The sequence below is a fragment of the Anoplolepis gracilipes genome, chromosome 5 (genome assembly GCF_047496725.1).
Source record: "Anoplolepis gracilipes chromosome 5, ASM4749672v1, whole genome shotgun sequence".
Classification (NCBI taxonomy): Eukaryota; Metazoa; Arthropoda; class Insecta; order Hymenoptera; family Formicidae; genus Anoplolepis; species Anoplolepis gracilipes.
In genome coordinates, this window is record NC_132974.1 from 9164499 (window position 1) to 9173723 (window position 9225).

General features: G+C 29.6%; 1 pseudogene; it reads left to right on the forward strand.

Moving 5' to 3' along the window:
* The first annotated feature begins 7694 nt into the window (after positions 1–7694).
* Positions 7695–9225, forward strand: LOC140665877 (uncharacterized; annotated as a pseudogene).

Sequence of the window (9225 nt, forward strand, 5' to 3'; positions counted from 1 at the left end):
AAAGTATTCCCATAAAATTTTTCTACACATGTATATATGGTTATGTACATACATAAATTTTTAATTTAAGCAATAAGGTAGTCTTATTAAATTAATAAAATTGATTGAATATGTAGAAATATCAAATCTTTGTGATTTTAAATTATATATATATAGTATTTTACATAAAAAATGCGAAAGAAAAACTAAAAGTAAGATTGTAAAAACAAAGTATAAAAAACAAAATATGTTTTTATAAATTGATAGTTTAAAATCATAAAGATTTGATATTTTTATATATTTAATTAATTACGGCTTTAATATATTTAACAATACAGATAAATGTTTGCATTATTTTACTTATTGTTAATTAGATATAAATAATTATAATTGTATGTTTACAATTGTATAGTATTTAATTTTATTTATAAAACTAAATAACTCTGATTAAAAAATATTTTTAAAATATTGTATATTTTAGTAATGCACACTATATTCTATTATTCATGTACAATGTATAGATATATTGTAAAATAAAGCCGTAACTAAAGCCGTAATTTTCTCCGATTAATATCTAAATAATAGATCTGTGTAACTCGAAGAGCTTTTCGAGATAGCTGATTTGCATATCAAGCAAGTCAGTAATGAAATTATTTTTAAGTGCTTAATGGAAGTTTGAAATGCAACATTATCGAATCGAGAAAAGAGGGTTCGATATTTTACATATCAAAGGAATACTTTGTTTGCAACATAAAAGCGCTATTATATATGTATACATATGTCAGTCATAAAAATTTTCTACAAAATTTTCTTTACATTTCTTGAGGTGTTAACACTTGACAACATAATAATTAATCTGTGAAACGTTTCATGAATTCATAACATTCACGAATGTTACAGATTATAACTTTTAGATTTAATACATCTCTCTCAAAATGCGTCTGGAAAATGAATTTGTTTTATTTCTGACAATGTGATTATATTAAAGTTTGTTACATTTCTTTCTGATATGCTATTTTACAATTATTTAAAATGATTAAAAATGGAACTAATCAAAATAATTGTAATTATTTTATTAAAGTTTAATATATCATATGTAATAAATTGTACAATATGTAATTATGAAATAAAATTAGCATACGTGGATTTTTGGCATTTGTCAAGCTCGAGGTAATAATTGTCGACATAATTCTTCGTAATATTTATATCATAAATTAATTTGGATTAAATTGATGTCATTCAGTTTACGACCAATTTAAATGTATATCCAGAGAATTACATCTCTTTTTCTCTTTCTCTTTCTCTATCTCTCTCTCTTATTTTATTCAAATTGGAAAAGTCGACTAAATTCAATTGACAAAACCTTATAGTACTAATTTTATTTTGTATAGCAATTCATGACCATACAATCAAATGTATAAGATTTAGAAAATATATAGTATAATATTTGCTTGCTTTTCTTAACTCGGTATTAATAAGAAGCGGGAAGCTAATGAATTAATAAAGTCTCAAGTTTGCCAGGACCGACAGTCGAGTCTCTTTCCCCGACACCTAACCATATAGCAACATACATACACATACGCTTCGACCGACTTCGCGTATATAGCTGGCGTATACCGCCGGAAACACGACCGCAGTATGACATGCAGCCCCGTGCTTGCGCGAGTCTGCTAGGTGGAAAGCGCACCTACCGCGTGCGAAACGACGAGACTTGGCTGCTGCCGTAGCAGAGGTCTCGGGAAGTTTCCTATTATAGTCTCCCTTAACTGGTAGTACTAGCTCTCCTCTCCACCGACAGTCCCAACCTCTCCACAGCTCCACACGCCTGGCGCCGCGCCTTTCACCCCTCACCCCTTGTCCTCATCTCCCCCAACCTCTTGCCTAAAGTACCGCACACCTTTGGTGGTAAGCTATGAGCTCGAACTATTCCATCGTTACCGCTATAGTTTAGTTAAACATGCCCTTTCGCTCTGGTCCGTAGCTCGTTCCTTGCTCACCTCTCCGATCCGCATCACGGTCTTCTCTCACGCCCTCTCTCTCGCTCTCTCTCTCTCTTTCTCTCTCTCTCACTCTTTCTCTCTTTCTCTCTCTGTCTTTCTGTACGTCTCTCGGACCTAAGTCCACAACATGCAAATTTGACCCTCGCCGAATTTGCCGAACCAGCCAATCTTCGTTGTTCGGCAAACTGCGGCAACGGGCCGAGTGACACGAAGAGACGGCTGCCTTCGTTGCAGTCGGCTTCGTCAGGATCGACTTGGAATTTCGAGGACGCACCGCCGAATTAGGCGAATTCGATTAAATCGGATTCGTGTAAACAGCCACACCGCATGGTGCAAAGTTTGGCACGGGTTTACTGTAGCTGCACGCGACGCGCGTAGAGCTATTGGAAAAGAGGAGGGAAGAGGGGGCGGTTTCTCAAGGGGAACTTCGAGGCAGGTGCATGACTTTGGCGACATTTCGGGTTAGACTTTGCCTTAACGTGAGCTTAATTAAGGTTTCGCTATAACGCACAAAGTAAATATTATTTAAATGTAACTATCAATCAGCAGGCTTTGTGCGCCGTCTATTGAGTTATTACCTAATTAAGATTTACTTAATGAGATGCATCAAAGAGAATTAATATAGCATTTTTATTTTAGTATTGTATATTCTGTATCTGTATTTTATATATACAGAACGCATTTGATATGTTAATTTCATATTAGATATATAAATTTTAAAAGAAATGTCGAGATTTTAACCGTCTCAATATGTGTATTTTTAATTATATATTTAAATCATTATATATAATTATGTAAACATATATGTTATACATATGTAAATATATATAATTTTTTATTTATTTATTTCTAATAGTATATAAATACACACGCATACATATAAATTTATATTAAATGGAATATTAATTATACTTTGTTGAGATTGCAGTTAAAAATCATAACTCATTTTAAGTAAAAATCATGAAGCTTGTCTCACAGAAAAATTATATTGTTAAACCAAAGTGTTTTATTCAGCCGCAAAATTAAGAAGCCTAGTGTCCCAAATAAAGAATGAAGTATATTATATGCAATTACATAACTACGTAAAAATTACATGTGTGGACGAAATAATCTCAGTAGACTAAAAAGTTGGTTTGAAATAGACAGATAACACAAAATTAAATATTACTCCGCGTGCAGTCTTTTGGGAAAAAATGGTATTGTGTAACGAATGCAAGGCCGTTTCAGAGAGAGACGTAATTCGTCAGCACGATGTGTAATGGGAAGCACGAGATACAATCTTCCCGTTATCTTCTTAATTAGTTTCATTTCGTAATCTCTCCGTAGAACTCCTGCAACGTTTGACAAATGATGTAAGGGGTTCTTACTGGAGGGATCTTACATCTTGCCTATCCAATCGCAGTGAATAACATTTTTAATTAAGCAACGTTCTCAACGAACATGCCTAGCAGGAGAAAATGTATTGTACCATATGATATTAAGGGAAAGTTTGATAACGATAAGATTTCACCGGATAATATTCTTCGTTAGGCGTGACAGCTGAATGAATTGATTAAATAATACAGACATGGTGGAAATCACATAAAAACAATAAAGAGAAGTTTCTTAGCATAATTATTTAAATTTAGTTATTAAAATGTTAAAGTAACTTTTAAATAATATAAAAATATTTTAATAAATAAAATAAAATGAAAGAAAGAAAAAGAGAATAATCATAGATTTCTAAATACATTATGTACATATACAGTTACGTCCAAAAGTAAGTTTTAAGCATTTAAGCATCCTTAATTTTTTCTTATTTTTTAGTATATAAATACTGACAAAATACTGAAAAAAAAAATGTTTAAAAACTATCAATAGCACAAACTGAACCTTAAACTTAAAACTTAAAAATGTTTTTTTTTTAACTTTTCTGTCATGATTTATCGAATATCGACAACTTTTCTGAAAATACAGGTTTAGCTTCAAAGTTATGTAAAAAAATCATTAAAAAATCCTAGGAAAATATTTAAAAAAGCATTTTATAGATAGAATGTGGAAACCTGACTTCAATTTTTTGAGAAATATATATATATATATATATATATATATATATATACAAACATATATATATATATGTGTGTGTATACGTTATATGTGTGTACGTACATAAAATAAATGATTCACGTCTACAGCGTGCTTGTAATGTTTAAATAAATTGATTGATAATAAATCAAATTAGAAAAGTCTTAAATTAGAAATAAAAAAATTAGCAACAGGAAAGAATGTTATATGTATACTGATATAAAACACACACAAAGCTATAACTGTTTACAAAATTTCCTAACTCCTATCAAAAGAATTTAAAAAAGTTCCAAAAACATTATTCTGATTTAAACATTCATTACATGATCGTCTTCTACAAGGATCTATAATCATTATCCCCATCAATTTATTCAAAGATACGAAACAATTATAGATTGAACGTTTTGTTTATAGATTATATATTTCAGAGAGATCAAAATCTTCTTAGAGGTAGACTGACGATGCGAGAAGCGAACAACTGTAAATAGATCGAGGGAGTTCTTTGGTCCGCCTTGCGCGCAACACGCTCTGCCGAGCGTTGGGCACCGATCCTCAAATATACATGGATAGACTTCGTATTGGATTTCCCCAGCGGGTAGAAGAAGCGGCTCCGTTGACGGCACTTCTCCTCGTGCGAATAAGAAGTTCTTTTGGTACAAGGCGTCGTGTTCGCGTTGGTACATTCCCGTTTGTCCCACAAGCTGCGATATAAGCTTGGCAAAAGGCGGACGCTCAGACTTCTGCGCTACGTGATACAAGTCTCCGGCGTGTTCTCAAATCCGCGTGTGCACGGATATAGAAATCTCCTGAATTGCAAATTATATCGGCATTGAGAAAAGTGTAGCTCCGGTGTGCTTCCATATGAGAGCGGCACGATTGAATGATTTAATTCCTCCGACACCTTGAGCTTTGCGAAACTGTTTGGATTATGAAGCGCTCGTCATAATTTAATTCTGCAGGGAGATCTGAAACAAATCAATCGTGAGGAAAGACATTTCTTTCCATTTAGCTTATTTTTTTAACAAATTTCGTAACTTGGCTTAGCTCATCAATCGTTAAAATATAATTTACATAAGAGTTGCGATATATACGAATTATATAAATAGATATTTTAATATTTATAAATTGCACTAATTTATGAAAAAAAAAACCGAAAAGTAAGATACTTTTATATTAATATGTTATGCTAACGTTATAATGAAATGTAATAACGTGTACATAAGTACTTAGTTTTAATAACATTAACAATTCGCTAAAGTTATTTTTTTACATTAAATGCAGCGGTAAAATGTATCTTTCATATTTCATAGATTTCTTTCAACTGTTCTGATAAAAAATTTATCATTATGTATCTTTATCACTTCTTTCAAAATCCAGAAAAATGAATTCCGTGGACACGTTCTTAAATCATTAACTTTACACGATTGTAATAGAGATAAAGCTAAACGCTTAGTGGTCGTCGATAATACCGGTGTGGAGACATCGTGTATCCTTTAGCCTGTAGAAACGGTTTGCCATCTCTTCGCTGGTATTTTCCTCCGCATCCTACATCTCTCTCGCTCCCATCATTTCTTTTCCACCCTCGCGTTAGCTCTGTCCCTGTCTGGTTACCGTGTTCCTATGGGACTACAGGAACCTTGCCGTTCGCAAATCCCTTTCCTTGCCCCGACGGAGCAAGAAATGCAACTCTCCTTGGGGAATTAATTGCGCTGTAAAACGTAGATTCAAATCCGCGCTTCAAAGAAGAAGAGAGACGATGTACGAGAGAGAAAGAGAGAGAGAGAGAGAGAGAGAGAGAGAGAGAGAGAGTGAGAAGAGGAAAAGAGGAAGATAGCAGTGCCGTTCCTTTTCTTCCATCGTCCGAAAGATTTTCCCAAGATAGTTCTCATCTCGACTGCAATCAGTGTCGTAAATTGCTTGCAATCGGCCCTGCAATTAATTCCGGCTCATCCTCAGGGATTTATTATTCTCAATAATACTATAATATTCTTAGGTGGTGAAAGAATCTTTCGTTCTCACTATGTTTTATGCTTCTTCTGCTTTGACAGAAGTTATTTCTTATAATTTTATATACAATGTATCACACATGTATCACTTTTCTAGATTTAAGTTAATATATAACTATATATATATATATATATATATATAGATATATATATAGATATTAAAATGATATAAAAGTCACAAATATATTTAAATACCATTTTTATTTTTCGTAAGTTGTTGTCCTTGTAACTAAATAACAACAAATGTTAGTAAAATAGACAGAATTTTATACACACTCACACACACAAATATATATATATATATATATATATATATATATATATATATATACATTAAATATATCTGTGACTTTTTATATCATTTTATGTCGTTCACTTTTACATAGATTTTAATTTTTAAATATCCCACTGTATCTTGAGAATTAAAACTATGCCGCGTTAATGCATTATATTATATGTATATATATTTTATTATAATGCATAAGAAAAAGAAGAAATATATGCAACATTTATAATATACTAAATCAAGTAATTGATATATAATATTTATATATATTTTTTTAGCAGCCTAGAAATTTTAAATCAATAGAGATAATGCTAAAAAAACAGTAATGTATTCCAGAGATGAGCACTTATGTGAACGTCTGTCATTGTAATACAATGTTGAAGATGTATAAAAGAATATACATATCTATGTGAGGGTCAAGTTCATATTTCTTTGTATGTTCCATATGATTGCAAAGTTGAAGGACAATGGTTTTTATTACTTTTTTTTTTCCTTATATGTTTTTAGGATCGCACAACATTATTGTCATCATTTAGAAGACGTTAATAATACAGTGATCTATGATAACAATAGTTTCTTCTATAGTTAGTAATTGTGGCTATTAACTTTAATTTCAATTTTGTTAAGATAAAATTGTGAGTTTGTTAAGTTAAAATTAAATTGTGATAAAAAAAACATTATGTCTGTTAGTTTGCGAATTCGATTATAATTACCATTGCTTTTTGACATATTTAATCTGCGATCTCTCTCTCTCTCTCTCTCTCTCTCTCTCTCTTTTTATTAAAATATCTTTTATAAAGAATTACATGTGTAAATGAGTTCTTGTATTATATTAATTTTCTATATAATGTAATATATTATATATATATATATATATATATATATATATATATATACATATATAATAGCCAATAAAATTTTGTAGCAGATTACGTATCGTATAAATCAATAAATTAATAGTTGGAGCCAAAAATGTTAAAAATTATTAAAGTTTTTTTAAAGTTTTATAAATCACATCAATACGTACAACGCGCTATTTATACCAAATTCTTAAAATTAGTTATATTAATAACTCCATAAAACATATTTTTTATGTATTATATATTATTTAAAATTTAATTAATCACATTTGTAATTTTTTTTTAAAGAATTACATAAATATTATAGAATGAATTGCTTAATTTAATCGAAAAAATGAATCAGCATATTGTTATCCATTGTTGACTTTTTGTTTATTTACATAAATGCACGTGCTATATATGACAGCCCATGTTGTCGACAAAACGTTGAAGGACAAAACTATATAAGACAAATGTTTATAATAGATTGTACTAATGATGGAAATATTTATTAAACAAGATGAATATAATTAATATCTTCTGCATTATAACATTTGCACTGTGTAGAGAGAAGGAACTTACGCTCCGTCTTATTTTAAAAAATTCTTTATATTTAATAATATTTAATAAAGCAGCAAAAAAGAAAAGGTGTAATAATTCTTTATTTTATATTCGCGAAGTAATTACATAACATAAAAATACTTTTTTCTTAAAAAATTTACTCTATTTTCTAATTACATTTGAATTTTTATTTTAAACTCACACTTTATTGATACTGCTAAATATTTTATTTTATATTCTATTTTATCTAGCTATGACTACGTGCAAGCGCAATTCAACTGACTATTCAACCTGTTTGAAAATCGCATTAGAAGAAGCATGGCCACGATTTGTTAAAAGTATGTATAAGTGTATTCTGTTTTAATTAATTTTATTATATTATTTTTTGCAATTTCTTTCTTTTAAAGATTGACAGGTATAAATTCATATTTATAATACAAAATTATTTATGATTACTATCACATACGCACTTACATTTGGTTTTGATAGACATTTTGTTTAGTGTTTTTAAAGAATTAGAGAGTTATATATGTATATATTAATTTATATACACAATTGTTATAAAGCATTGTAATGTTAGGAATATTACAGATGTTAGGGAATATTATGAATATTTAGAATATTTATAAAACTAATAATGTGTATAAAAATTTCTAAACAATTTTAAATTAATTTGATTTATACAGAAACAAATAAAAAAGATTTATTGTTTCTCTATATGAATAAACTAAAAGATTAGTATTAATACAAGTTCATTCATTAATAGAACCCCCAGAATTCGATTTTCGATTTTCCATCTTTAAAACCATTCGCCTATAAATATGACAAAAATTTACTTACAATAATAGAAATGGAATATATGGAGAAGGAATCATGACCAATTGCACTGCTTTTGGTTTAGTAAGTGTTTGTTTTTTGGATGTGAGAACGCATTTTCTGGATGATATTTCCCATTTAAAACTTGACGCATTAATACCGAAAGTACTTTCTCATACTTAATGTGACCGGAGAGGGTCTAGGCGAAATGCGAGCAGGTGGCACAGGTACAAAAAACTCAATGTAATTTGTGTAAAATGCAATATATAGAGAGCGGAAAACTGATTAGTGGACATAATTATAATAACAATGTATTAATCATAGATCAAATTACACGATTCACGAAAGTTTAGTAAATTTTTTGTGGTCATAATTTTATTTTGAAGCCATCACAGTAATAGCTGTATAAATTTATTACAGTAGTATGTTATTTTTATATAGATAATTGTAACAGCTATATATTATAATAATATGTTATTTTTATATGGATAATTATATTTTTTAATATATTTTTAATTTTAACATTTTATATCGTGACTATTATTACTTTTCCATTAAAAATATTATTTATATTACACTTTTCTATAATCTATGTAATAGGACAATTCAATCTAATAAAGGACGAAATCAAAATAACATGTCCTATAACAGGGCATGTAAAAAATGATACATGA